The sequence below is a fragment of the Meriones unguiculatus genome, chromosome 8 (assembly GCF_030254825.1).
Source record: "Meriones unguiculatus strain TT.TT164.6M chromosome 8, Bangor_MerUng_6.1, whole genome shotgun sequence".
NCBI lineage: Eukaryota > Metazoa > Chordata > Mammalia > Rodentia > Muridae > Meriones > Meriones unguiculatus.
Genome location: NC_083356.1, coordinates 52,521,133 through 52,537,443, shown reverse-complemented (window position 1 = coordinate 52,537,443; position 16,311 = coordinate 52,521,133). Strand labels below are relative to the sequence as shown.

The 16,311-nt window shown below is 36.7% G+C and overlaps 1 protein-coding gene across 1 annotated transcript in view; it reads right to left on the bottom strand.

Moving 5' to 3' along the window:
* Positions 1-16,311, bottom strand: part of Csmd3 (CUB and Sushi multiple domains 3) — a 1,323,831-nt gene that overhangs the window by 608,978 nt on the left and 698,542 nt on the right. The gene's annotated exons all lie outside the window — the stretch shown is intronic.

Below are 16,311 nucleotides of genomic sequence, written 5' to 3'. Positions count from 1 at the left end.
CAGATAGATTTATACTTAAAATCTTCCTGTTTTAAATTTTTCACTTTTTTTACTGAAGTTAAGCAATCATAATAACATACCTCTTGACTTTTTCTGTAATATTTCTATAAGCCACAAATTAAAATTTGAAGATACAAGCACAATTAATATCATTCTTCAAATTTATATATTTAATTATATGACAAAATTTTATGCAACATAACAGTAAATTCACTGATTATTTAAAAAGAACCTTTGTGAGGAATGGAAATTAAGTATTAAGAAACTTCTCAGTTCCCCTAAACTAGTAACATAATGGAATATGTGACTACAAAGAGACGTAGAAAGGAAGGTAATTGAAAGTACTCGAAGGGCTGGTGAAATGGTTGTTTGTAAAGGGCTTGGCACACAAGCAAGAGGACTGAGTTCAGTTCACAAGCAGCTGTGTAAAACCACGTGCAGCCCTCACTGTCTACAACAGGAATGTGAGGGACAGAAAAGCTCTATGAATATGTCTATATGTTGGGCCGAGGAGTCTGCTGAGATCAGTGAGCTGCAGGTTCTGTGAAACCATGTCTCACAAAATATAATATAGAGATGCTGAATTAAAAAATACCCAGTGGTGATATCTACTGTTCATATACATGCGTGTTCACATCAACACTCCATATATAAACGTACAAAAGCAGCATATACATAAACACCCCATATAAATATATACACTGAAAATACTTTTTTGAATTCCAGATTCTATATAGACTATTTTCCACACTCTTGTTGACTGTACAAATAATAAAGCTCTTGCGTCAAGAAGAGAGAGAGAGAGAGAGAGAGAGAGAGATGCCAGTTCTCATCATTGTTACTTAATGGAATTTAGTTTCTAGTTTGCTTTGAGAACAGCTGTGGTGTTATGACTTTGAGAGTGAAGGCATATGTCCTGAGATAGCTGGGAATGATGGAAATGACTGCCTGATTTCCTGAAGACAATGCAAAGTGAGCATCTGACATCAGTAACCACATGTTTCCAGACAATGTCACTTTGCACTGATAAATCCTGTATCCTTTAGTGATGATTACTCACAATCATCTGCAATTTACTATGATTTCCTAATTATTATTATGCCTAATAATGAAATAATTATTTAACAAGAAGACTATATGCTGTGCTTAAGTACTACATATATATATATTATTTTTTATTATATTCTATAATCATGTAGGACTGAAAACTGAATTTTAAATGTTCTTTTAAAAAGAGGACAGGAGCTCCACAAGGACCAAATACAAAATATATCTGGACAGTCTCTTCTGAGACTGATCCTCCAACCAATGACCATGTGTGGATATAATGTAGAACCCCTGCTCAGATGTAGCCCATGGCAGCTCAGCATCCAAGTGGGTTTTCCTAGTATGGGGAACAGAGACTGTGTCTGACATGAACTCAACAGCTGGCTTTTTAACCTTCTCCCCTTCCCCCCCCGCAAGGGAGGAACAGCCTTGCTAAGCCACAGAGGAGGACATTGCAGCCGGTCCTGATGAGACCTGATAAACTAGGGTCAGATGGAAGGGGAGGAGGTCCTCCCCTATCAGTGTATATAATACTATACATAAGTGACTAAAAATTCTATTGAGAATCTCCTACAGCTTGTGAATACTTTCATCAAAGTATTTGTATATAGTCTTAACTCACAAAAATATACTTATATTCATCACCCTTAGTCATCAGGGAAATTCAAATCAAAACAACCCTGAGATTTCACCTTACGCCCATCAGAATGGCTAAGATCAAAAACTCAAATGACAACACATGCTGGAGAGGATGTGGAGAAAGGGGAACCCTCCTCCACTGCTGGTGGGAATGTAAACTTGTATAACCACTTTGGAAATCAATTGGTGCTTTTTTTAGACAATTAGGAATAGTGCTACCTCAAGATCCAGGTATACCATTCCTAGGCATATATCCAAAAGATACTCAAGAATAAAACAAGGATATTTGCTCAACCATGTTCATAGCAGCTTGATTTCTACTAGCCAGAAGCTGGAAACAACCCAGATGTCCCTCAGTTGAGGAACTGTGGTACATATACACAATGGATTAGTACTCAGCATTTAAAAACAAAGAAATCATGAAAGTTGCAGGCAAAGGGTGGGATCTAGAAAAGATGGACTACAGATCTAAATGGAGATAAAAGAGGAAACTTAAAAGGTTGTGAAAATTAATGAAATGTTCAACATCCTTAGCCATCAAAGAAAACCAAAACTACTTTGAGAGTTTGTATCACATATTTCAGAACTGCTAGGATCAATAAAATAAGTGATAGTTTAGGCTGACAAGGATGAGGAATAGGTGAAATACTACTCCATTTTTGTTGGGCGTGCAAACTCTTACAGCAACTATAGAAATTAGTGTGACAGTTTCTCAGGAAGATGGGACTCAGTCTACTGCTCTCTGGTCACTTCCCCCTGGTGAGGAGCAGCCTTGCCAAGCCACAGAGGAAGACAGTGCATAAAGTCCTGATGAGACCTGATAGGCTAGGGTCAGGTGGAAGAGGGATTGAGGGCGGGATTGGGAGGAGATGAGGGAGGGAGCTAAGGCCAGGATACAAAGTGAATAAATTGTAATAATAATAATTAAAATAAAATAAATCCTTAATCCCCCCCCAAAAAAAAATCCAATTATGCCACACTTGGCCATATACTGAAAAGATACTTCATCCTACAGCCATGTAAATTACTGCTTTAACATAATACCCAAAAAACAAACAAGCAAAACAAAACAAAACAAACAACAACCTTATATGTCTGTCAAACAAGAAAAGATCTAGAAGCTATGGCACATTTACACAATGGAGTATTACTCAGTCTGTGAAAACAAATGAAATCATGAAAAGTGCAGGCAAATGGATAGAAAAAGGAAAAAAAAATATTGTAAGTGAAATAATTCAGACCAAAAAACAAACATGGTTTATATTCACTTATATGTGGATATTAGTTGTAAAATCGATAATAACCAAGCTACAATCTATAGAATCCCAAAGCTAAACCAAGGAGTATGGGATTGGAGAAAGGGGCTCAGATAGATCACCATAGGAAAAAACATAGAATACACAGTTATGGATGGATCAAAGGTGGAGACTACAATGAGAGGATCAAGTGTGGAAGGGGAGGGAAGAAGGGTACAAAGAAGGGAATGTGGTGGGAGGTAGCTAAAGTGAAAGACCATTTGAAGGGTAGGTGGACACCTAGTACACTAGAAGCTTCCCTAAACTTCTACCCTACACACTAGTGTTTTTGGTACAAGAAGGGCTGGGTTCCATCTTCGTGGAATGGCCCTTAAGTCAAATCAAATATGTATTCTTTACTCCCGTATAATTTGTGTCATCATGGTACTAGCATATCTTGCAGGCAGAACACCACTGAAAATCATAGAATTTGTGATTGAGCTGTTCATGGGTTCTTTTTGGTAGTGTGCAGTATATGAACCCCATACTTAACATTGCTTAGGTTACCAAGAACCAGATAGTTCAGAGTCCTATGGTAAAACCAAATTCTACTATTCTAAAAAATGTTGCATTAAATTGACCACTACTTAACATTATTCTGTATTCATAGATTAGTGGATTGCTTTGCCATCATCAGAGAAGTTTCCTCCTATAGTAAGTGGGAACAAATACAGAAACCTAAAGCTGGACATTAAGCAAGAGTGAGAGAACTTGGAACACTCCAGCCTAAAAGGGACATCTCCATCAAATACTTCACTTCAGGGTAAAGAGAACCCTGTAGAAGACAAGGCAGCAAAACCATAACAGCCAGAGGGGATGTGGGGCACCAGGAAACAGGCTATCTAAACTACAACAATAATCTACATATGAACTCATAGAGTTGGAAACATAATTCACTGGGCCTGTATGACTATGTACTAGATAGGGTAGTTGAGTTGACAGAAGTGGACACTTATTTTGATCCCTAACCCGGAAGCAATCTCCAGTTCATAACTCCTTGTAAGTAAAATTTTAGAGTCCTCTAAGGGAGTCTCTGAGTAAACAAGGCTAGCACGCATGTCCAGCAGTAGATGGCAAACAGAAAATGAACTCAAGCACATCTTTGAGGCTCTTTGTCTTATTATGTCATGTCTCCCTTGGCTTTTATTGCTATTTTTTTCCCTTCTTCCTTCTTATCCTTTAGGTTCTTTTCTGTGTATATTATGGCTTCTACTTTATTGCTTTTGTGGTATTCCTGAGTGTGGGAATTAGTGAGTCTCTCTTTCATGTGCCTCCTCTTGATCTTTCTTCTTCAATTTTTTGTTTGTTTGTTTTTGTCCATTTTTATGTATTAGTTTTTGTTTAATATTATTATATTTTAATTTATCATTATGCCAGATAGCATATTTGTTTTCTATTAAGAGTCAAGAAAAAGATGAATCCAGAAGGGTTGAGTGGCAAGGAGGATCTGGGAGTTGATGGAGGGAAAATATTAAACATAATATATTATGTGAGAAAAAATATTTTCAATAAAAAATTATTACACACAAATCCAGAGACATTGAAAAGACAACAGCTGATTACTATAAAAAGAAATAAAAAACCCATGTGTTTATACATAATAAAATTAAAGGAGTTTTTAAGGCATACGGTTATTTTATAATTCAAATGCTGATTTTTGTGTCCCCCATATCTAGTTGAAAGCCTTGTTCTGATAATCTCCTGTTTTAATGTTGTATAAACTCTGCTCTCCAATGGTCCCCTGATATTTCAGTAAAGCAGCTAACAGCCAATCAATGAGAAGGGGAGAGAATAAGGCTGGGTTTCCTGCAAGCCAGGAGAGAAAAAGTTAGAGGAGAGGAAGTAGAAGATTCAGCCTGAGTTAGAGGTTCAGGAGACACCAAGAGAGAGAAAGAGAGCTCAGCAGGAAAGATATAAAGTACAAGTATCCTGGGATATATACTGGGAAGAAACCAGATTAGCCTAGAGGGTTAAGAATAAACATACTAAAATCTGTACACTTAAAGAAGCTAAGCAAGTACAAGGACCCTGGGTAAGAGTATCAGTCCTCACTCAGAAAAGCAAACAGGTTGGACATCAGAAGAGGGAGAAAACTGGGAATACGAGAGGAGCCTACCACAGAGGGACTCTGGAAGACTCTACCCAGGAGGATATCAAAGCAGATGCTGAGGCTCATAACCAAACTTTGGGCAGAGTGCAGGGAATCTTCTGAAAGAAGAGGGAGATAGAAAGACCTGGAGGGACCCATGTAGTATCCAAGTGAATTCCCTAATTATGGGAACAGGGACTGTCTCTGACATGAACTCAATGGCTGGCTCTTTGACACCCCATCCCCGCCTTGGAGGGAGGAGCAGTCTTGGTAGGCCACAAAGGAGGACATTGCAGCCAGTTTTGAAGAGACCTGATAAGCTAGGATCAGATGGAAGAGGAGGAGGACCTCCCCCATCAGTGGATTTAGGGAGGGGCAGAGAGGAAATGAGGGAGGGAGGGTAGGATTGGGAGGGAATGAGGGAGGAGGCTACAGCTGGGATACAAAGTGAATAAACTGTAACTAACATTAAAAAATAAAAATTTAATTAAAAAAAAAAGAGACCTGGAGGGGAAAGGAGCTCCACAAGGAGAGCAACAGAACCAAGAAATATGGGCCCAGGGGTCTTTCTTGAGACTGATACTCCATCTAGGAGAAACATGGAAATAACCTAAAACCCCTGCACATGTATAGCCCATGGCAGCTCAGTGTCCAAGTGGGTTCCCTAGTAAAGGAAACAGGGATTTCCTCAGACATTAACTCAGTGGCTGGCTCTTTGATCACTTCCCCCTTAAGGGGGAACAGCCTTATCAGGCCACAGAGGAGGACAATACAGCCAGTCCTGATGAGACCTGATGAGCTAGGGTCAATGGAGGGGGAGGAGGACCTCCCTTCTTAGTGGACTTAGAGAGAGGCATGGGAAGAGATGAGTGAGGAAGGGTGGGATTGGGAAGAAATGAGATAGGGGGCTATAGTTCAAATACAAAATTAATAAACTATAATTATTATAAAAATGAAAAATTAAAAAGAATGCAGTAATAACTGCTCAGTTCTTGTGTTGTGAAGCTTATTATAAAAAAAGTAGAGTCTCAATTATTTATATGACAGCTGGGTTAAGAGTGAAACTAAAAGAAACCAAAACAATTATATAAAAGTAACTGTAATGGAGTCTAGAAAAAATAATACAGATGATAAACCAAGGATCACTACTTCTTTTCTGCTCTCAAAGTGCATATATTAATGAGACTAAAACACTGCCCAAAGTCATTGCGAAAGAGGAGAAGCTGCGGTTGTATGCCAAATGCCTTTTATTATGTTTTGCCAGAAAAAAGAATTTGGAAATCAAGTAGATGTAATAAAAGCAGCATTTTAAGATGTTTTGCTTATGAAGCATTGTCAAGAATGAGGAATGTGATGGTGATAATTATTCTTCAAATGTCTTCAGAGATTCATACATAAAGGAAGCAGTATTTTTTTGTAGTTTTCCACATTAAATATATGAATTCATGGTTTATTTTGAAAGAGAATATTAACAAATGTGATTCATTGATTAGAGTAACACTAGCTACTATCTGTTCATATTTTATATATTAATTATTAATATTTTTGTTTGATTACTGTACTTGTGATTAAGCCTATAATGTTATGCTTGCTGGAGAAGGTCTTTGTCACTCAGCTATGCCCACAGATGCTTGTTTCACTTTCACACTTTATTTAGATACAATCAACATCTAAACTGAGCTAGTTGGACAGCACCTTACTATACAGCTCATGTTACAATGAAATGATAGTTCACCCCGCTACTTCGTCTTCTAGAACTGCTGGCCTTGAGGAACTGTACTACTAGGCCTATACTTTTCATTTGTATTCTGTAGTAAAAGGCCTCATTTCAACAAGAAAGAAATTTAAAATAAATCATTAAAAATCAGTAAATTACTACTGATATAAAGTGGAATCATTTCCAGAAGTCTCTAAACCAGGTGGCTAACAAATCTAGAAAAAGTATAAATCTGATAGCTTTTCAAAATAAGTTATAACTTGATTAGTTGTCAAATAAGTAATGATCTAAAATTGGTAGCTTTCTGTTTTAAGCTTAGAAAATTGTCCTGTTCGTTGGCAATGCTGGGAAATGAAATAGAAAATATAAGAAACAATTATTTATATGCCATTACTCATGTAATTACCCTTTTTACTTTTAAAATTAGTCCACTAAAATAAAGAAATAGACAGTTGCATGCATATTTATACAAGAATATTTATTTCAACATTACAAAGTTCAATGCTATAATAAAGTCAATATTTAAATGACTATGGGTTGAGGTTAATTGTGGTGTGTCTCATTTATGGAATATTATGTATTCCATTATAACAATGCTACCTGTTTGGTTATATTAATTACAAGCTGCTCATGTTAGATTGATTAAAAAAACAGTTGGAGAGTCATTATAGAGTATTATAATATACAAAAACCATCTCCAAAATGAGGACAGTACGTGTTGAAAACAAAAAATAGGAAAGTGAAAAAAACGCAAAAAAGGATGAACTAGTGAATTATCATGAACATAAAATTTACATATGAATGTGAACATTATTTAAAATAATACCAAGCACTATATATATATATATATATATGTACACATACACGTTTATATGTGTGTTTCAAGAAACTTAACAAAACATTATTTGATGATTTAAAAATTAATTATTTTTTAGCCTCTTTATACTTTGTAAATATGATAGATACTGATTTTTTTTTTTTTTGTTAATTTGTATCTAGCCATTCCCTGAACATATTTATCAGCTGTAGGAGTTCCCTCATAGAATTCTTAGGGTCACTTAGGTGTAGTGTCTTATCATTTGCAAAGAGCAAAACGTTGACTTCTTCCTTTCTAATTTGTATCGCCTTGACCTCCTTAATTGTTTTATTGCTCTAGCTAACAGTTCAAATACTATATTGAATAGATACAAAAGGAGTGGACAACCTTGTCTTGTCTCTGACTTTAAAGCAATTGAAATTGCTTTAATTTTCACTCCACTTAATTTGATGCCTGCTTTTGGCTTGTTATATATTACCTTTATTATGTTTACATATTTTCCTTGTATCCCTGATGTCTGCAACACTTTTATTTTGAAAGGGTATAAGATTTTTGTCAAAGGCTTTTTTAGCATCTAATGACATAATCGTGTGGATTTTTTGAGTTTGTTTATATTACTGATTACGTTGACAGATTTTCATGTTAACATATCCCCGCATCTCTGAGATGAAGCCCATGACTTGTCTAGCTTGAGACCCATGCCATGAGCGGAAACCCAACCTTGGCAGAGATCTAGGAAAAAAGTCAAACACAACTGTCAAAAATAATAATAATAAAGTAAATGAAATGATATGCTATACTCATAGATTGGTGCCTAATTCAATTGTAATTAGAGAGGCTTTACCTAGTAACTGATAAAAACAGATGCAGAGACCCACAGCCAAATATTAGACAGTGCTTGGGGAATCCTGAAGAAGATGGGGAGGAAGGAATGTAGGAACCAGAAGGTTTGAGGAGATCACAAGAAAACCCAGAGAATCAGTTAATCTGTGATCCTAGGTGTTCACATAGACAGGCTCAACTCCCACCCAGGGAGCCTGCGTAGGACTGACCTAGGCCCTCTGCACATATGGTACAGCTGTATAGCTTGGTCTTCCATGTAAGATCCTGACAGTCGGAGCAGATGCTGTCTCTGACAATTTTGCCAGCGTTTGGGACCCTTTCCTCCTATCGGGTTGCTTGTTCAGTCTTAAAAGCAGAGGAGATGCCTAGTTTTACTGCAACTTGATATGCTATGGCTGGTTCGTATTCATGGAATGCCTACACTTTTCTGAAGAAAAGTGGAGGAGGAGTCAGGGGCTGGGGAGAGACAAGATTTGAAGGGAACAGGGACTGGAAGGAGAGGAGGGAGGAGAAACTGCATTTGGGATGTAAAAGGAAGGAAGAAAGGAAGGAAAGAAGGAAGGGAGGGAGGGAGGGAGGGAGGGAGGGAGGGAGGGAGGGAGGGAGGGAGGGAGGGAGGGAGGGAGGGAGGAAGGAAGGAAAGAAAGAAGGAAGGAAGGAAGGAAGGAAGGAAGGAAGAAAAAAAAGGAAAAAAACCACTTTCATTACTAAGTAGGTATAGTTATAATAAAACTTAACTTTGGGTTAAAAATATGTAACTAAATGATTTTCAGTCTTTTGCTATCAATCCACCTCATCACCAGCATGTGTCTTAATTAGTTAGAAGATTTGGGTTTGAGGAAAGAATGTCCTCTTTACCCATCAGCTGTTCGCTGAGGCATAGAGACACTGAGTTCACTTTAAACCATAAAAATTAATGACTCTAAATATTAAAAAAGCAGTCACCTTTAATGAAAATATTCCATTTAAAAATTATAGGTCATCCCACAAAACCAGCTGGCATCATCAAAATTTTAAGCTCTCATCATGCACTTTAGTTAAAAGCTATTTCAAAATTTAAATGTCTAAATAAATTTAAATTTCTGGTAAGAGTTATGGCAATATAGAGTTTTTGAGACCACAGCCTGTAAATACACAATTCAACTTAACTTTGATTCACATCAATTACTTTATTCATAGTTTAGCTATAAAATTATTCCACACTTGAGAGGATGATTATAATGATATCAGAAGGCCAGACACTTGCTTATCAAAGTGAATATAATTTTTACTTGAAAAATACTCCCATATGACTGAGCTTAAACATACCATTTCAATGCCTAATTTCTAAATGAAGATATTATAAATTTTAGAGCCCTATAAGCATTGCATTGAAAAGAATCATGGAAAGTTTTTATTCTTTTTCTTCTTATTCTCATTTATTACAATTTATTCTATTCTAAGAAGATGATTTCTATTGAAGATGTGGTAGGTTTTGCCACTTATGTAAGTATGTGTGTGCTGCACGTGTTATATCTTTATGTGTCTTCTGAGGTAATGGGAGATTGTTAATTTAACTTGACTTTTTGTTGTTCCTCATGATAGTCACACTGATTAGCATCTGCAGCATCTGCTTCTAAAAACCCTTCAAATTTACCTGGTATATAATATTCAATAATTGAAAACAGCAGGAAGTCAGTAAAGTTAGACTCGTGTCTCTGTTCTGTGGCTGCTTAATGAGTCATTTGTGTTCATTCATTCATTCTTCCTTTATATATGGAACAGAAAATTGCAAGTTCACATTCACCAGAGAATGGCTTCAGTTATTGAGCAAAGTAAAGTTTTTATTACTATAGTGCTTACATCTTAGTTGTTTCATATGTAAAAATGACTAATAGTTCTCATCTCTTGCAATTTTAATGAAATCTAATGAGTTGATGTAGGCAAAAAGACTGGTATATATACAAGGACCTGGATAAATATTCATTATACTTTGATGAGTCTTCAGGTTTTAAGATAAAAACGGAAATATTTCCCCAAAGTCATGCACTGTTACTCGACTAATATGTCTATTGTATATAGCCCCCTCCATTTTATCTAGTGTCTTGTCAGTATGTATTAGAAATAATTACAATACAAAAGTAAACAAACAGAATGTGTCTAAGGGTATCAGGGAAAGGGAAATATATTTTTTGGTTTTTCATATGGGAATTCTAATGCTGTATCTTGAGTCATGGTTTAGGTGATACATTACTCTGTTAGTGCTGTTTATACTTAACATAGACATTATTGATTTTGAAAAACCAAAATATTTAACTTTTAGAGAGTCTGGTGTCATTTTATTCAAAGCTTTTGTAATCAGTGTTGTATGGTATACGTGAAAACTTTAACCTCAAAACATTATATATATAATATATAAACATATAATATAATAATTCTATAACATAATAATATAATATAATAATATAATATGTTTCAACTGAGCTTAATTCAAAGTTATATTTATTTCAGTTCTATTTTACTGATTAAAAACATTTACCCTCCTCTTCTTGCACTTAATGTAGATACTATCTAATCCACATTGTAGAGGATTGAATAGGACCCATGTTTTGAATGTTTGACCATAGTAAGTGGCACTATTTGAAGTTGTGGCCTTGTTGGAAGAGGTGTGACCTTATTGGAAGAAGTGTGTTATGTGGTGGTAGGTTATGAAGTCTCATGTGTTCAAGCTATACCCAGGGTGACTCTTGGTCTCTTTTTGCTGTCTGTGCATCAAGAGGTTGAACTCTTAGCTCCTCTTCCAGCACCACATTAATCTACACACTCTCATGTTTCCTGTCATGATGATAGTGGTCTTAGCCTCTGAACTGTAAGACACCCTCAATTAAATATTCTACTTTATAAGAATTTTTGTATTCATAGTGTCTTTCCACAGCAATAAAACCAAAACTAAGATACAAAAAGAGACAGCATAACATAATACATGTTAAAGCAAAAATTCTAAAATTGTGGACAGCTAACTCAAGTGAATGTATTTTATTACATATTCATATAGTTTCCCGTCCTCAAACAGAGTATACTCTTAGAATGTTTGACATCATGCCCATATTTTGAATGCTTCCCTATTTTTTTCTTGTTTTATTTCCATATCTCAGGAACATGAGAAGCAGTCTAATCAATTTATTTCACAAGGTGTAAATCTATTTGCAATATATGTTTAGAGAGGCAGTTTGGATTGAAATGATGTTTTCTTCAGATTAAAGTTTCTCAACCTCTCTTTTTGGTAATTAAATGAAACTCATACTCATATATATGAATATATGCATATATATATATGAATGACATCACATATTAAAAAAACATATAGAAGTTATGTTCCATTAGCAAAGTAATGGAGATAGGTTCTATAGAGTCCATTTTCTGTGGTCCTAATAACCATGTCTAGTATAAATTCTAGTATAAATTCTTTCTTTTGAATAGACCTGAAGTATAATCAGAAATTGGCATGACATATGTGCTACCATTTTACCAGTGGGCATAACATGTCAGGCCAGTAGTTATCATACCTCTCTTTTTTTTCACAAGTAGATAAGACTTTTGATCAAGTTTTTACCCATCACCATGTATGACAACTTCTCTCAGTAATGAAGCTAGCCTGTGGGGATAGAGCTTCCAGGTCAATATCAGCTTGATATCTCGGTATTCTGTGGCTCAAATCTATGATGCTCTCAGCAGTGGTGTGTTATCAGGTTCTTTAGAAGTAGTCAAGAGTGGTTGCAACAGTGTATAGCCAACAACACTAACAGTAGTAATCTAAGTAGTTGACTCCCAGAAAGGCACATTTATTTCTTTGTCTAATGTTATCTAGTAGTGGTAGTGGTGCCCTTTTGTAGGGTGCCCACAGATTAGTGCATCTTCTCAGTCTTCATCCCTTATCAGAGAAGCCTCCTTATGCAGTAGATTAACACAGAGACCTACAAGAAGTCAGGGTGAATTCAGAAAATAACAGGATGCTGAGTCTCAGCATTAAATGTGGCATCTCTATCAGACCCTGTCCTTTCAAAATTAAAAAGATCATTTTGGAAGAGGGAGTGTAATAACAAGAGGCAATGGATAACTGCGAGTAAACAATGTTTACCAAAAACAACAGGACAGCTGAACATATGAACTCATATTTGCTCTGACAGCATGAACAAGTCCTAACCAAAATAAAGGCAGAAATTCCAGCACAAAGAGGTTGAAGAGGGAAGTTGGTCAAGAAGTACCATCCCTAGCTGAGGAGCTATTGGAAATTGGTAGTTTGGAGGAAAGTTATGTGTGTTTGTGGGTGTATGTGCATGCATGTGTGCTAGTTAATTAATTAGTTAATTGGTTGGTTAGTTAGTTAATTCATTTGTTTGCTTCTTTTTTTCTCTGTTTCCTTCTTTTCTTCCTTTCTTTTTTTCCTTCCTTCCTTCTTTCATTCTTTCTTCCTTCTTCTCTTTCTTTGTGTCTCCTGGTAGGCAAACCTTGCTTCACTGAATGGTCTCTCACCTATCTGTTGTCAGGATCATAATTTGTTTTCCAAACACTGACAGCAAGGCCCCATTGCTGAAGACAACATCCATACAACATGCTGAACACGGAGAGGTCAAGCTGGTACCTACATAGAACATTCATTCAATCATTGTAGTGTGTTTGGTATAGGAAGGTATTCTACAGGATAACAAAAAGGAAACATAAACACCAACCCAAACATAAACTCTTTGATCAACAATGCTGTTCTCTCTTAAACAAACAAACACAGAAAGAAATTCATGGTAAGACTATTGCAGCACAAAGGTTGTGGGTACAACCAACATCCTGTTTGACTTAAGGCACATTCTACAAGGTGGAACCCATACCTGACACTGCTTTGATGACTGAGAAGCAGAGACTAGATAGTCCAGAAACATAGGTTAAAACAAAATACTAATGATATTTTAAAAAATGGCAGTGATAAAATTACTTCTAATAATACCTGTTTTACTCATAACTCAATATCTTATTCAGCCATCATCAGAGAAGCCTCTTCCTGCAGCAGATGGGAACAAATACAGAGACCCACAGTCAGACATTATACAGAAAGAGTGGAAAGACCTTGGAACACACTGCTCTGAATGGATGTGTAGCCTTGGTTATCATGGACTCACTTTGTAAACCAAGCTGTCCTTGATCTCAAAGGGATCTGCTTGCTTCTGCCTTCCCAAATGCTGGGATTATAGGCATGTGCCCATGCCCTGCTACAAGCTTATTATGTTTAGGTTGCTAGTGCACATTGTGCACTGCAGAATTTGAAACTACCTGGCATAAACTATGATTTTACTTTGACCTCAAATTTTAAATAATAGATAATTCTAAACATGTTTTTCACTGCAGAAAATATGGGAAAACCACCTTCTTAAAAAATTTTACTTACTATCCCCCCCTTCTTTCATAAGATTCCCTGAACTCTGCCCAAAGTTTGGCTATGCATCTCAGTATATGTTTTGATACCCCACTTTTAGATATCCCTCTTTTAGAGGGAACAGGAGTTCCACAAGGGGAGCAACAGAACCAAAAAATCTCAGCACAGGGGTCTTTTCTGAGACTGATACTCCAAACAAGGACCGGGAGTGGAGATAACTTAGAACCCCTGCACATAAGAAGCCCAAGGCAGCTCAGTATCCAAGAGAGTTCCCAATAATAGCACCAGGGACCACCTCTGACATGAACTCATGGGCTGGCTCTTTGATCACCTCCACCTGAAGGGGGACTGCCTTACCAGTCCACAGACGAAGACAAAGAAGCCAGTCCTGATGAGACCTGACAGACGATGGTCAATGGAAGAGGAGGAGGACCTTCCATATCATTTGACTGGGGGAGGGTCATAGGAGAAGAAGAGCAAGGGAGGGTGGAATTGGGAGGGAATGGGGGAGGAGGCTAAAGCTGAGATGCAAAGTGAATAAACTATAACTAATAAAAAATAAAAAATATTTTACTTATAATTATTTACATAGCAAAATCATTTGGTCATCCTAACTGAATGAATATTTGGTATGCCATAGCAATATGATTAATGGTAATGTCACTGCAAGAAAAGTTATATCTTCTGTTTGGCTACATAGTACTTGTTTTATAGTGTTTTTTTAACTATAAAGTAGTCATTTGTAAAAGTAGAGTTAAGATAGATATCAAAGAATGTGACATGCTTACAGTTGGGCTTTAGAGAGGGGTTGGTAAAATAATAGGTTAAAATTAGAACAGAGACATATGGAATCTAAAATGTATCCAAGAATATAATGGTGAATTCAGACAATAACATACAACTAAGAGTTTAGAGGAGAAGATAAAGGAAAAAAATTGGAAGATTGCTGGCAATAAGTGGGTTAGATTGGAAGGAACCTGATGGAAATGAATGAGAAAGATAAGGTAATTTTTCACTTAAAATTTCTTGGATTGATTTCAGATGTATCCTTTCCATGGCTATACATGAATTCTTGTGTAGGTTTCATGCTTCATCACTAAATTATAATCTTCTTGAAAGATTATATCCCACAACACATTCAATAATTGATATATAAACAGATGGTTGAAATAACTTTTTTCTTTCTTTTTTTTCTTATTTTATTTTCAATTTTGTTCTTTATTATAATTAATTACAATTTATTCACTTTAAAAAAATATTTATTTATTTATTTATTTTTAAAACAGTTTATTGACTTTGTATCCCAGCTATAGCCTCCTCCCTCCTACCAATCCCACCTTCCCTCTCTCTTCTTCTCCCATAACCCTCCCTCAGTCCACTGACAGGGGAGGTCCTATTTCCCTTCCATCTGATCCTAGCTAATCAGGTCTCATAAGGACTGGCTTCATTGTCTTCTTTTTTTTGTCCTAGTGGTTAAGAACACTGTCTGCCTATCAGGTCTAGGGTTGGATGGAAGGTGAGTAGGACCTCCCTTTTCAGTGGACTTGGAGAGGTGCTTGGGAGGACATGAGGGTGGGATTGGGAGGGAATGAGGGAGGGAGATACAGCTGTGATACAAAGTGAATAAACTGTAATTAATATAAAAAATAAAAATAATAAATGGGGTAAGCAAAATGCAATAAAAGATGTAATTCACCACACAACACACACACACACACACACACACACACACACACACACACGAAACAAACAATTAAAAAAAAACCCTGTTCTTTCAGAGCTCCTGAGTTCAATTCTCAGCAACCAACCACATGGTGGCTAACAACCATCTATGCTGGGATCTGAAGATTTAAAAGTAAATTATTCACCTGGAATCCAAGCTGTAGCCCACTCTCTCATCTCCTCCTGTTTCACCCTCCATATGTCTCTCTCTCCATGACCCTCCCCTAGTCCACTGATAGGGGAAGTCCTCCTCACCTACTATCTGACCCTAGCCTATCAGAACTCATGAGGACTGTTTGGATCTTCATTCTCTGTGGCCTATTTAGGAGCAAGTTGATCAAAGAGCCAGCCACTGAGTCAATGTGAGAGACAGCCCCTGACCTCCCTACTAGGGAAATCCACATGGAGACAGAGTTGTCAATAGGTTACATTTGAGCAAGGGATCTAGGTCCTCTTCATGCATGGCCCTTGGTTAATTCATCAGTATTTGCAGAACCCCTGAGGCCAGAGTTTTGCTCTGTTGGTCCCTTATGGAGCTCCTGTCCCCTCCAGATCTTTCTATATCCCCCTTCTTCCATAAGATTCCCTGCACTATGCTCTAAGTTTGGCTCTGAGTCTCAGCATTTACTGTGATATAACCACTTTGGAAATCAATCTGGAATTTTCTCAGCATATTAAGAATCGTGCTACTTCAAGATCCAACTATGCCATTCTTAGGCACATATCCAAAATGTGCTC